Source organism: Arachis hypogaea, chromosome 16, assembly GCF_003086295.3.
Source record: "Arachis hypogaea cultivar Tifrunner chromosome 16, arahy.Tifrunner.gnm2.J5K5, whole genome shotgun sequence".
Classification (NCBI taxonomy): Eukaryota; Viridiplantae; Streptophyta; class Magnoliopsida; order Fabales; family Fabaceae; genus Arachis; species Arachis hypogaea.
The window spans coordinates 53,763,117-53,778,471 of NC_092051.1; positions in this window are offsets into that span (position 1 = coordinate 53,763,117).

Here is a 15,355-nt window from a genome sequence, read left to right on the forward strand (position 1 = left end):
CTAAAGAGGATGGAGTCTCAAGTAGGAGAGCTATCCCAACAAGCCCCCAAGTCCACTGCAGTGTTCCCTAGTGACACGGAAAAGAATCCTAAAGGGGAACAAAAGGGAGTGAGATGGGAAGACTGCAAGGCCATCACTATATTGAAGGAAGTCTCAGAAGAAGAAGGAATCAGACCCTCAAAACAGGAGCCAGAAATCTTGAAGGAAAGTGTGGAAGAAGCTAAGCAGGAAAGTGAAACTGAGCAAGCCAAGGAACTGCAAAAAGGCATGATGGAAGCATATCAACCAAAAGCACCATTTCCTCAGAGGTTAGGAGGAGGAGAAAAAGGGAAAACCTATTCAAGGTTTTTAGAGACATTTAAGTCTCTCCATATTAATATTCCCTTTCTTGAGATTCTCCAGCAAATGCCTACACATATCAAGTATTTAAAAGAATTGTTGAGCAAGAAAAGAGTTTTGAAGGGAGGACAAACGGTAACAATGAACAAAGAATGCAGTTCCCTCATCAAGAAGGACACAGTTTCTAAGAAAACAGACCCAGGAAGTTTTCATATTCCCTGCATCATAGGGGGAACAAAAATTGATAGAGGATTCTGTGATCTAGGAGCTAGCATAAATGTGATGCCTCTAACTCTCATGAAGAGGCTACAACTGAATGAGGTGAGATCCACTGATGTAATCATACAACTGGCTGACAAAACTCAGAAGCAAGCTGAAGGGGTAGTTGAGAATGTGCTGGTGAAAGTGGGAGATTATTACTTCCCCACAGACTTTGTCATTTTGGACATGGAGGAAAGCCACCTACACCCTATCATTCTGGGAAGGCCATTTCTAGCCACTGCTAGAGCGCTCATAGATGTAGAACAAGGAGAGCTAATTTTGAGAGTACATGATGAACAGCTCATTTTCAATGCTTTCAAACCTGCATCTGAGCCTGAACCAGAACCTGAAAAGCCTAAGGATGATAGTAGCCATCTGTGTTTGGAGGAAAGCAATCCAGCAGCTGAAATTCTGAAACAGTCCTTGGAAGGCAAACAAGAATTGCAAGAGTTAAAGCCACAAGAATCAATAGAAACAGATCAGAAGGATCCTCCTGGCATAAGGGTCAATGAAGAAATCCTCAAGAGAAAGGGAAGAATTGTAAAGAAATTGCCAAGAGGGTGGAGAAACAAGAAAATTCCCACTGAAGGTTTCTCTCTGGGAGATAAAGTGATATCAAGTCATTATCTGCCAATCCCACCTGGCCTCAAAACCATTCCTTCCCAGCTCCCTCAAGTGTTCACAATCAGGAAAGTTCTTTCTATGGAACATTTAGAAGTCATGAAGGAATCAAATGGGGACGTTTTCATAATGAGAGGAGAAGACATCAAGCACTACAATCCACCCTAACAAGGGGCAACCGTCAAGCTAGTGACGTTAAAGAAGCGCTTGTTGGGAGGCAACCCAACCTGAGGTAATACTCCCTTGCTGTTTCTTTTATTTGTTTCAATAAAAAGGTGAAGTAGTTTCTGTGCATTGCAAAGAATTAAGTTTGGTGTTTCACACCAAACAATGAATTCGTGGATCAATAATTCAAAGGGGAATGTGTGACTCTAAGTTTGGTGTTCCACCATAAAGATCAACTGAACACAACAACCTTTGAATTATATGAAAGGAATAACCATTCTAAGCAAGCACAGAAATGCTTAAAATCCTTAGCAGCAACTTCATTCCAAGGAGAATTCAAGGATTCAAAGAACAGAGAAGTAAGTAGGAGACTAAGTTTGGTGTTCACACACCAACTTAAGACTCAGACACTTGCCCATACATAGTTGAGCTAACCACTCAAGTGCTTGAGAAGCAAGCAACTTCATCACTCTTTGCAGGAAAGGAAACAAGGATCTGAGAAAGAACATGAAGCAACAACTAGGAGAAGAAGGAGAATTCAAATTGTTCCCTGGCAACAAAGAGAAAACAAGGAATTTCACAAGGTGGTGTTGTTCCTTGACAATTCTTTAAAAAGGGCAAACAAAAGCATGCTTGTTCTGGTTTAAACTGTAATTGTTGAATCTTTCTGGAATGTGAAGTTTCTAGTATGTTTGTCTGTTTATTGCTTTGAATAAAGTGAATGCCTAGATGTTTGGATATAACTTCACCTTCTTAAACAAATGCTTGCCATGCTTGTTCTGTTTCCAAAAATAAAAGAAAAGTTTGAACAAAAGTAACTTGGCTCAATTAGTGACAAATCAAGTAGAATTAAGTGGTGGTATGCATGCTTGATTGTTTAGTCAGATCACTGGAAATAGAGTGTAGAATTATCATTTTTTGTGTAGAAATTGAAAACTGTCTATGGATCTTAATGAATAAATGTCTTTGGCCATGAAAAAGAAAGAAAAAGAAGAAGAAAAAGCCACTGAAAAAGGACAACCAAAAAGAAAAAAATTGAGAAAATAAGCTAGGCACCAATGGTTTGAACTTCTGAGACAAATGCCTGTGGTGTTTATGTATTAAGGATATGCTTGGATGAATAGGTTCTGAGGAGTGTTTCAACACTTGGTAACTTGGGTTAACTAACCCGGGATTATCAACCAAAAGTCCATTATCAAGAGCAACCTAAATACAAAACATTTAGTCACACAAAAAGGTGCTGGGCACCAATGTCTCAAGAAGAAATGTGAACTAAAATGCCTGGAGTGGATATGTGTAGTGCACTGATAAGAAAAAGAAAATGCTAAAGGCTTGTGCAACACATGACACTAAGCAAACAAGGAGCAAAGGAGCTCTAAGAAAAAAAAAAAAAGAAAAGAAAAACAAAGAAGAGAAAAGTGCCAAGGACATAAGAATAACAAGAGGCCATAGCAGTGTTTGATGGATGCAATGAAAAAGTGATAATCTTACCTGATAAGAATGAAAAAGTGATACTGCAACTTTCTGCATAAAACCCTTCTGATGAACTTCAAATGCTTGCTAATATAGCCAATGTAACTGCTTTCTATTTCATACTTTCTTCTCAAATAACTCAGGACTTGCTTAGGGACAAGCAAGTATTAAGTTTGGTGTTGTGATGCCAAGGCATCTTAAGCTAGTTTCACTAGCATTTTTCTGTTAGTTTTAGTTGTTTTATGCATTTTCTTGAGCTTAAAGTAACCAAGAATGGTTAAATGAATAACAAAGCAATGAACCATCCAAACAGTATGATTTTGATGCAAATTCCATGAGTTTTAGTTATATTACTTGAATGCTATGACTGGAAGATTTCTCATGAAATTTTGCAAGACTTTGATGCAATTGTTTGGATGATTTCAGGGAAGAAGAGGCTAGGCAAGGAAGCAACAAAATCAATAAAGGAAGCTTGAATATCACATGTGGAGTTTAAGTTCCAGTTTAAGCCTAAACTGGAGCTTAAACGCCAGAATCATGAAGGCTAAGAAATGCTGAAACTGAAGTTTAACCTCCAGTTTAACCTTAAACTGGAGGTTAAACGCCAGAATGAGAATTCCACTCAGGAAGCATTTCCACGTTTAACCTCCAGTTTAACCTTAAACTGGAGGTTAAACGCCAGAAATGGGAAATGCACCAGGGAGCCATTTCCACGTTTAAGCTCCAGTTTAACCTTAAACTGGAGCTTAAACGTGTTCGACCAAGTTTTCTCCTCCAGGGTTGCTTTCTCCATTTCCACGTTTAAGCTCCAGTTTAACCTTAAACTGGAGCTTAAACGTGTTCGACCTCCAGGATGGCTTTCTCTATTTCCACGTTTAAGCTCCAGTTTAACCTTAAACTGGAGCTTAAACGTGCTCGACCTCCAGGGCTGCCTTTCCTATCTCCACGTTTAAGCTTCAGTTTAACCTTAAACTGAAGCTTAAACGTGTTCGACTACATGACCCTCCAGGGCTGCCTTCTTCCATTTCCACGTTTAAGCTTCAGTTTAACCTTAAACTGAAGCTTAAACGTGCTTCCACAAAAGGCATCACTGGAAGTGTCTGGCGTTTAAGCTGCAGTTTAAGCTTAAACTGCAACTTAAACGCCACTATTAGAAAAGGTTTCTGGGCCAAAAATATTGCAGTTTAAGTTAGCATTTGAGCACAAACATTAACTTAAACTTACTCTGGTATGAAACCCAATTGAATATCATGGTTTATGGATTGGGCCTGAAGGATTGATGAGTCTGGAATTTCAATTTGTTGAGTCATGTGTCATTACTTGATTATCACTAAGTTGGCTCAATGAATGTTACAGAATTTGGATCAGTAGCCTCATCAAGATTATGGATCATAAACCCAAAGCAAAAGGAAAGCAGGGAGAGGCCTCAAAGCCCAAGAAACACAACAGAAGCTCAATGTAGAAAGTGTATAAATAGGATAGAATTTAAGTTAGTAAGGACTTTACTTTTGATTTTGGGAAAGTTTTCATACTTTTGTAATTGAATTCAGAGCTATGACTCACTAAACCCCCTTTCATTGGGTTAGGGAGCTCTATTGTAATTCAATGAATCAATAATAGTTTATCTTCTTCTTCAATCTTTTCTCTTGAATTTTGTTAGAAAGCTTCTCGATCTAATTCCATTGGGTAGTTGTCTTGGGAAAGAAACTACCCATAATTGGAATCCTTCGGAACCTTGGGAAAGGAATGGAGGATTCATGCTAGAGAAGCTTTCTCACAGTGAATTGGATTGGGGTTTGGATGGATATTGTGACATGTAATCCTACCAAATTGTGGTTCATGAAACTGTGTGGTATAATCAGTGATCGAGCATCATCTCTTCTTATGAACATTTAAACCAAGGGATTGGGAATTTGTTTGTTTTTAGAGAGAATTGGTGAGCCAAGGAATTGGGATCCAATCATATAAGATTGCCAAGCAAAATTCAATGAACGCATTGGTTGAGGAAGAGATAAACATGTTTTGATTCGGAGATCTCAATATCTCCTATAACCTAATGAATTCCCCATCTTCGATTTCCACTTTCTCTTTACATTCTACAACTCAATTCATGCAATCACCCCCATTCCCTTTTAATTTCAGCAATTTAGCTTCTGCTCTTTAATTCATGCAATTTAAGATTCCGCCATTTTAATTTCTTGCCATTTACGTTTCCCGCCAATTTTACATTCCGCAATTCTCATCTAATTCTTGATTCCGCTCAACTAGACACACTTCTAATCCGAATTGCTCATTCAACCAATCCTTGTGGGATTCAACCTCACTCTATTGTGAGTTTTTACTTGACGATAACCGGTGCACTTGCCGGAAGGAATTTTGCCGATCGTGCAATTTCCTAAATCGTGGCATAACTAGTTTATGCGCATCAATGCTCTTTGGGCATATAGAACAGCATTCAAAACTCCACTTGGAATGTCTCCATATCAACTGGTCTATGGGAAGGCTTGTCATTTACCACTGGAGCTGGAACACAAAGCTCTCTGGGCTATCAAGATACTAAATTTTGACAGCATTACTGCTGGTGCAAAAAGGATCTTACAGCTGCAAGAGATGGATGAATTCAGGTCACAAGCCTATGAAAACACTAAGATGTATAAAGAAAAGGCAAAGAGAAAACATGACATGCATCTTGCGCCCAGGAGTTTCGAAAAGGGGCAGCGAGTACTCCTTTACAATTCTAAATTAAGGCTGTTCCCAGAAAAACTCAAGTCAAGGTGGTTCGGACCTTTCATGGTTATGAAAGTATTACCATATGGCCACATCGAAATCACGGATGAAGGTTCAGAGAGGACTTTTAAAGTGAATGGACAAAGACTCAAGCATTATCTGGGCAACATGGGGGAAAACCCCAGAGTAAAGTACTATCTCAAGTAATTAAGGACTCGTCGAGCTAGCGACGATAAAAGAGCGCTCTGTTGGGAGGCAACCCAACCTCAAGTAGTTTCACTTGCATCTTTATTTCAATAAAAGTCACAAGTCGTTTCCCCTGTATTGTAAGGAGCTAAGTTTGGTGTTCCACACCAGAACAATCCAAGAGTGATGGTGTAATTCTAAGTTTGGTCTTCCACCAAAGGACATTGGTTAGAATTACACTCCACTCTAAAAGAATATTGCTAGCTCCATCCAATCAAGAGAAACCACTTAGATGTAGTTAGACTATAGGTGATCATTGCTTTGTTGACAACAAGATATGGGGTTCTCTGCATATGTGCAATGCTTTGCACTGGGCAAGGAACTAAGTTTGGTGTTCACACACCAAATTGAGTTCAAAAAGCACCAGCATACATGCAAGCTAACTATGTCTCAAGTGCTTTGGGAACAAGCAACTTCCAGTAACCTTGCAGGAATCTTATGAGGAAATGGTGCACCTCCAACCAAAGAAGCAAGGCAGCAAAAACTAGGATGATGACAAAGAGAGAGGGAAACCAGAAATCATCACTCGAAGGTTGTATTGTTACTTAATTCCATTATACTCAGAATTGTTGAAAGTTGGAAGTCCGAATGCACTTTTGATTTGTAGTTACTCGTAGTTGAACCCTTTTTAAATTCTGTCTTTTAAGTTTTCTTTCTGAATAGGTCTATGTGCACTAGTCTTTATGTCACTGCATCCCTACTTTACTTACTGGTATGCTTGCCCCTTTGAATCGAATGAAGAGAGAATGTTTATGTTTCAAAATACCAGAGAGGAGTTCATACTATGGAGTACATTCATGAGTTTGTGGTATGATCATAAGTTAGCTAAGTTGGTTCAACCATAAGGTGGGATGACAACTATCTGGCCTGAATACTTTGCTTTGAATATACTCATGAGACTAAGCATATGACAAGATCCTAATAAGAAAAAGAGAAAAGAATTATGAAAGTGGAAAAAAACAAAAGAAAAAGAGTAAGCAATAAGGCTAGGCACCAATGGTTTTGATCTTAAGATATGTGTCTGTGGTGTTCCTGTGTGAGGGATCTACTTGGATGAATAAGCTCTTAGGGGTGCTTTATCACCTGGTAACTTGGGTTAACTAACCCGGGATTATCAGCTGAAAGTCCATTATCAAGAGTAACCCTCACCACAGAGCATTTAGTAACCCAAAGAGGTGCTGGACACCAAGGTCTCAAGAAGGAAAATAAATGAACTATATGCCTGTGGTGTGTATGTATGGGGGAGAGACTTGAGGGAGTAAGTCCTTAGGGGTGTTTCAACACCTAGCACCTTGAACCAACTGGTTCGGGAGTGTTGGCTGAAAGCTTATCTTAAAAAGTTGCCCCCTTACAGAGCACTTAGCCTAAGAACACCAATAAGCTCTGAAATTACAATAAAGGGATCAATGAATAAAAGTCTCATGGGATGTAAGCAAAGTGAGTGTTTTAAGACATGATAAAGGTCTGAAATCCAGGAATGAACCTAAGTTGCTATGCATGAAACCACCATAAAATCAGTGATATGACTTCTACAAGAATGACTCATTGCTCTTGGCATTCCATTCATCATTCTCTTGTTCCAGTACTTGCTTAGGGACAAGCAAGCTTTAAGTTTGGTATTGTGATGCCAGGGCATCTTGGCCAGTTTCACTGACCTTTTCTTTACTATTTTTAGGTTAGTTTCATGCATTTCCTTAGGAAATAAGCTAGTTTTGGGTAGATATTCACTTACACCTTAATTCAAGCATACATTGTGCATTTTACATTATTTCATGAGGATTTTGCATAAGTTTAGTGACAAATTGTATGTTGCATTGCCCATGACTTGGACTAGAACTTTGATGCGCTCTATTGCTTGATTTCAAGACCAAAGGAAGCAAGGAATGGGAGGTAACTTGCAAAGTTAATGAGAAAAGTGATTGCCAACAACGCTCTCAAAGCCATCATTGACCACGTTAAGAGTCACGTTAACTAAGTTAACGTGAACTCTAACGTGGAGAAGGGAAGTTGAGCCAACATTAGTGAAACTTAACATTGTCACTAACGTTGGCAAATGCTCATAAGTGGCCACGTTAGAGTCCACGTTAACTTAGTTAACGTGGCCTCTAACGTTAGAAAGGGGGAGAAATGTCAACGTTAGTAACATTCAACATTGTCACTAACGTTGGCCTAAGGAGAAACATACCACGTTAACTCCCACGTTAACTTGGTTAACGTGGGAGCTAACGAAAGAAGCAAGCATGGTCGACAACGTTAGTGACACCCAACATTTTCACTAACGTTGGAAGCAACCACACAACCCCCCAAGGAGCCACTTTAACTTCCACGTTAACTTAGTTAACGTGGAAGCTAACGTTGATGAGTGAAAGAATGGCCAACGTTAGTGACACTCAACATTGTCACTAACGTTGGGGATGGCTAAGCATGGCCACGTTAGAAGCCACGTTAACCTAGTTAACGTGGACTCTAACGTGAGGCATAGGGGCACCTTGGAACGTTAGTGACAATGTTGAGTGTCACTAACGTTCTCGAAGGATGGCAAGCCCACGATAAAGAGCCACGTTAACTAAGTTAACGTGGGCTCTAACGTGGGAACAAAAGGGGCTTTTCAAAGTTATTGGAAATGTTAAGTCTCAATAATGTGTGCGAAGGACTTAGAGGCAACGTTAGTGGCAACGTTTATGCCACTAACGTTGAAGTTAACGTGGCTTTTACTTAGTAACGTTAGTGAGAAAGTTGATTGTCACTAACGTTCTCGAACTTATATTTTCACTAAACGTTAACACCCCTAACGTCCTGAGCTAAAGTCTCTGCCCACTTCACATTTTCTCTCTGCAAGTAAACCCAAGCCCAAATGAAGAAGAGAACTGCTTCAAACTCAAGATCCAAAGGCCCAAGACTTGAAGAGCCAACTAGAAGCTGAAAGAAGTAGTATATATAGGAGTAGCTTTGAATTGTTGAAAGAGTTCTGGAAGTTGGAAAAAGGGAACTACTCTCTGTATTTTACCTTCTCTGCTATTTCTAGTTTTATGATGTATTCTCCATCTCTGTTTTCATTTTCTAGAGCTATGAACAACTAAACCCCTTTCATTGGGTTAGGGAGCTCTGTTGTAATTTGATGGATCAATACTAATTTTCATTATTCTTCTTCTATCTTTTCTCTTGATTTTACTTGAAAGCTTTCGATCTTCATCCAATTGAGTAGTTATCTTGGAAAAGAAGCTATTCAAACTTGGATCTCTTCTGAACCTTGAAAGAGGAATGAAGAGATCAAGCTAGAAATGCTTTCTCATGCTGGACCAAATTGGGTTTGGATGGGTATGTGACTATAACCCTCTCAATACTTGATTTGGGAAATGCATGTGGTATAATCAGTGACCATACTTCATCTCTTCTCATGAGCAATTGACCAAGGAATTGGCTATTGATCAAGATTTGAGAGATTGAATTGCAAGAAATTGTAATTCAATCAATTAAGATTGCCAAGGAGATCAATGAGTGCATTGATTGAGGAAGAGATGAAAATGAACTTGATCCGGAGAATTGCAACATCTCCTAAGCCCAATGAACTCTCCATTTCTGATCTTACCCATTCTCTTTAATTTCTGCCATTTACTTTTATGAGCAAATCCCCTATTCCCATTTACAATTCTGCAATTTATTTTCAGTCATTTACTTCCAGTCCTTTAATTCTAGCATTTACTTTTCTGTTATTTACATTCCCGCCATTTTATTTTCTGCAACTCTCAACCCAAATTCTGGATTCGCTCAACACAGGAGCACCACAGACAAGTAGATCCCTCACACAGGAGCACCACAGACACATGCCTCAAGATTAAAACCATTGGTGCCTAGCCTTATTGCTTACTTTTTTTTCTTTTATTCTTCCACTTTCGTTGTTCTTTCCCTCTTTCTTATTAGGATCTTCTTATTTAGCTAGTCTCATGGGGTGTGTCTCAAGCATAGTATTCATGACAGATAGTTGTCTTCCCACCCTTGTGGTTGAACCAACTTAGCTAACTTATGACCACACCATAAACTCATGAACTCACTCCATAGTATGAACTCTACTCTGGTCTTTTAAAAACACTCATTCTCCTTTCATTTGATTCAAAAGGGACAAGCATACAAGTAAGCAAAGTAAGGATGCAATAATGACATTCAGACTAGAAAACACAGCCTTAATCAATAAAAAGTTTAAAAGACAGAATTGACATGCTTATTTACAAGGAACAAGCACACATACATACAAAGAACTTAGAAGACAATCATGCAATTGAATGTACTGGAAATAAGTAAGAGGAAAAAGGAACTTTACAACCTTGTAGTTCATCTTTATTATTGTTGCCCTTCTTCTCCTACTTTTCTTCCTTCCCACACCAATTTAGACTAATTGCTTGTCTTCAAGCAGCAAATAAAACAGTGGTGGTGGGGTCTATGATGGGTCATGAACGTCTTACATACTGAAATGTAAGTGATGTATGTGGTTAAGCAAGCAAAAATTAAGGGTAACACTGCAAGCCTAAGAAGCAAAGGCATTATGATTATACAAACAAGTGATGTTGCTGGATACATTGCATAAAAAAAATAAGTGGCACACCAAACTGAGTGTGACACTTTCTCTTAGAATTGATGCAAGTATCCAGAAAGATTGAAAACAAATTGTTGCAGGGCAACACCAAACTTAAAATGTGATCATATGGCAATTTTATTTGGAAAGAAGCTGAGTAAAAGAACTGTTGTATTAATAACAAAATCACCAAGAGCCAGAGCTGTCACGAACAGGGGCTTCTTGGTGAGGCATTAACACAAACAGTTAGAGAGCATAGAAAATAAAGAACTAAAGCAATTACATGAATAAAGCAAAACAAAAGAAAATGTCTAATCTAGGTAATCAACCAACCGGTAGTTTGTTAATCACAATTAATCCCCGGCAACGGCGCCATAAACTTGATGTACGAAAAACTTGTCTCTTAACAAATCTCCCTTCGGCAAGTGTACCGAATTGTCGTCAAGTAAAACTCACAATAGAGTGAGGTCGAATCCCACAGAGATTAACGGATTAAGCAATCAATGGTTAATTGATTATCCTAGTTAGATGAATCATATTGGAGTGATAAGCAACAAGGAAATGTAAATGGCAGAAAATTAAAGAAAGCAATAAAGTGCAGAAAAGTAAAATGGCAAGAAAAGTAAATGTAAGAATTAAAAATAAAATGTACATTGGGATCAAGAGATATTGCAATCCTTCGGATCAAGTTCATTCTCATCTCTTCCTCAATCAATGCACTCATTGATCTCCTTGGCAATCTTAAGTGATCGAATTACAATTCCTTGTATTTCGATCTCTCAAATCTTGATCAATAGCCAATTCCTTGGTCAATTGCTCATGAGAAGAGATGAAGTATGGTCACTGATTATACCACATGCATTTCCCAAATCAAGTGTTGGAAGGATTATAGTCACATATCCATCCACACCTAATTTGGTCCAGCATAAGAAAGCATTTCTAGCATGATCTCTTCATTCCTCTTCCAAGGTTCAGAAGAGATCCAAGTATAAATAGTTTCTTTTTCAAGATAACTACCCAATTGGATGAAGATCGAAAGCTCTCTAGTAAAATCAAGAGGAAAGAAAGAAGAAGAAGAATAAGAACTACACTTAATCCATTGAATCACAATAGAGCTCTCTAACCCAATGAAAAGAGTTAGTTGATCATTGCTCTACCAAAATAGAAAAGAAAGAAAGTGCAGAAAAGTAAAGATGAAGATTGAAACTGAAATTGAAACTTCAAAATTCATAAATGAAAATTACAACTAAAATAAAACTACTCCTAAGGAAGAAAAGAAGAGAAAAGGAAGAAGAGTGGTTAGGGGAGGGGTCCGAAGACCCACTCCCCTTGGAGTGTGCCAATTCACAGAAGTTCGAATTGGTCTTCACTCTCTCCCCCTTCCTTCAATTCTCCAGAATTCCAGAATGCTTTGAATGTAAAAACTAAGGCCTTTATATAGGCTCTCCTAAATTACAAAATGAAAATAAAAGCAAATTACAATAAAATGAAAATTCCTATTCTAGATGCTTCTTGTGGTCTTGATTGGTTGACAATTGTGGGCTTGCTTGCTTGAGCTTTGAAGTGGACTTGAGAGAGAAGAGAGTTAAGTTGAGGCCCAGGTGCTAAAGTTAGTGCTAAAGTTAGCCATACTAACGCTACAAGTGTGGTGTTAGTGCTGAAGTTATTGTGGCTAACGTTGCACTTGCTGCCCAGTTGGTGTTTTTGGGGCTTAAAAGATGCCTCTTGTTTGTGCTCAAATTTCATGCCCACTATAGAGTATTATATATCGTTGGAAAGCTCTGAATGTCAGCTTTCTAGCTCAACTGGAATCACCTCAATTGGATCTCTGTAGCTCAAGTTATGCTCCTTTGAAGTGGACATGGTCGCTGGCATATATGCCAACGTTAATGGAAATGTTGATTGCCAATAACGCTAGCGATCAGGGCTTCATTATTGCCAGTTTCTGAAGCTCAAACTTAGTGTCCACCCCATACTATTATACATTGTTGGAAAGCCCTGGATGTCTACTTTCCAATGCTTTTGGAAGCGCATCATTTGGAGCTCTACAACTCGAGTTACACTTCTTGGAATGTGAAGAGGTCAGTTGGCCTTAATACAGGTTGATACCATGTTCATCATTGCACTTTCGGGGCAGGTTTTCTCCCTCAAATTTAGTGTCAACCATGTAGTGCCATATATGCTTGGAAAGCTCTGGAATCCTACTTTCCAATGCCACTGGAATCACCTCATTTGGAGCTTTGTGGCTCAAGTTATGCGTGTTTGAAGAAGGCATGGTCAGGCTGCCAGGTGGGACTTTTGCCCACGTTAACTAAGTTAACGTGGGAGTTAACGTGGCTCTTTGTGGCTTGTGTTGGCAACGTTAGTGACAATGTTTGGTGTCACTAACGTTGTCAACAACTTCTTCTTCTTCACCTTAACTTCCACGTTAACTAGGTTAACGTGGGAGTTAACGTGGCTTCTTGGGGATAGTGTGTGTTCATCCCAACATTAGTGACAATGTTTGGTGTCACTAACGTTGTCGATCACTTTGTTTCCTCACGTTAGCTTCCACGTTAACTAGGTTAACGTGGAAGTTAATGTGGCTTAATGTGACTTGGTCAACGTTAGTGATAATGTTGAGTGTCACTAACGTTGGCTTCCCCCCTTTCTTCTTAACGTTAGAGGCCACGTTAACTAAGTTAACGTGGCAACTAACGTGGCCACTTATGAGCTTGGTCCAACGTTAGTGATAATGTTAAGTGTCACTAACATTGGCTCCATTTCCTTTCTTCAAAGTTAATGCCACTAAATTTTCTTACTAACGTTGGGGCTTTCCTTCCTTCCACATTAGTGCCCACGTTAGTGTAACTAACATAGCCACTAACGTGGCTTCTTCTCTTCTTCTTTTGGACTGAAATCAATCAAACAAAGTACATCAAAGTCTTGCTCTTAATCATGGGATCATGCATCATCCAATTTATCATATAATTCATGCAAAATTCTCATGAAATCATGTAAAGTGCACAATGTTTGCTTGAATCAAGATGTAAGTGAATATCTACCCAAAACTAGCTTATTTCCTAAGAAAATGCATGAAACTACCTTAAAAACAGTAAAGAAAAGGTCAGTGAAACTGGCCAAAATGCCCTAGCATCACCTGAGCCGATCGAGCCTCCTGTCTTTGATGAGCAGCAGGGACATGAGTATGATCAGATCATGGAGGCGCCACCTCCTTCTCCCGACTGTATTTTGTTTAGTAGCTATCCTTTTATGGTTCCTGTGGCCAGCAGTGGTTCCTCTACTATCACTCCGGCAAAAGAAGAGGACGAGGAAGAAGAAGATCCAGAGGAAGATCCTAACTTCATTGTTATCTCCTCTGACAGCGATGACGATGAGCCAGGCGAGGCGCCAGCAGGCGAGCATCACCATTTGCCCGGTGATTTTCCGTGAGGTACTCTAGACCAGGATTGAGGAGACTTTTTAATACGCCTAGTCTAATTTCAGTACATTAGAGTGTCTCCCTCACTTTGTTAGCATGATTAGAGGGAATAGGCATATATCAGAGTTAGGCTAGCCTGGGTGCCAGCTTAGGGGCTTTTGGTCAGGCCAGGCCCTGGGGCGTCTTATGTACATATATGTATATACTATATGAGTCACTGACATAGGGGTGCTGTACCATAGCTCTATGCTTATATAACTGAACCACTTCTGTGACATGATGTATATTATAGTGTGTTGTTCCATATTCTGTTATCTTTTGTCTTATGTATGTGAATGTTTAATTATCCCTTGATATATGGAAGGTATGCGACTTTAAATTATTCTTGTTAAAAAAAATTTACTTGTAAAATTTGCGGGGTTTTAACAACGTACAGGATTATATTTATTAATTAATAATACAAAAAGGAAAAACAAGTTGGTAACATTCGATTTCTAGTATGATCTAGACATGCTGGAAGTTGGGTCGTTACATTGATCCTTGCAATTATCATATTATGGTTAGTGATAAGGATAGAGATCCTTGAGCACCAAACTATGCCAAGACCATTTTGTCATTTGATTTCCATTGCCATTTACTTTTCTTGTTTCTTATTCAAAACCCCAAAATATACATGTCCATAGCCAATAACAAGAACACTACCCTGCGATTCCTTTGAGAGACGACCCGAGGTTTAAATACTTCGGTTATTAGATTTATTAGGGGTTTGTACTTGTGACAAAAAAATTTTTGTATGAAAGGACTATTGTTGGTTCAGAAACTATATTGCGACGAGATTTCATTTGTGAATTCTATACCATCAAAAGACCACTCATCACACATCCTCATGTGGATTAGGGATGTTACCCTCCATCTCTTGATCTTCTTCCTCTGATTCTTCTTCTTCAATCACTCCTTTCCCTCTTGCTTCTCTTCTCAATCTCAAGAATGTTCTCTCTGGTTCAGAATCAAATGAGGTGGATTTACCTCTTCTCCCTCCTGGCGTACAACCAAATAAACCAAAAACACAAAAGCAGAACACTCTGTTGCTAGAGTGAGGTTGTGGTTGGTAGAGACAAAATCTTAAACGGTTAGTGTGCTTAATAAAAACAAAAGAAAAATTCTTAATCTAGATTATCACCTTACTTAATCATTGTTAATCTAAATCAATCCCTGGCAACGGCGCCAAAAACTTGATGAGGGAAAATACGATTCCACACAAACTAACCGGCAAGTGAACCAGGTCGCATCAGGTAGTAATAACTCACAGGAGTGAGGTCGATCCCACAGAGATTGATGAATTAAGCAAATTTAGTTAGGTGATGAATTTAGTTAAGCTAATAGTTGGTGATTTGAGTTGAAATTGATTGACAGAATGTAAATTGCAAGAATTATAAATTGCTGAAAGTAAATTGGCTGAAACCTAAATTGCTGAATCTTAAAGTGCAAGAAATCTAAAAGAGATGAAACTTAAATTGCAAGAAATGTAAATA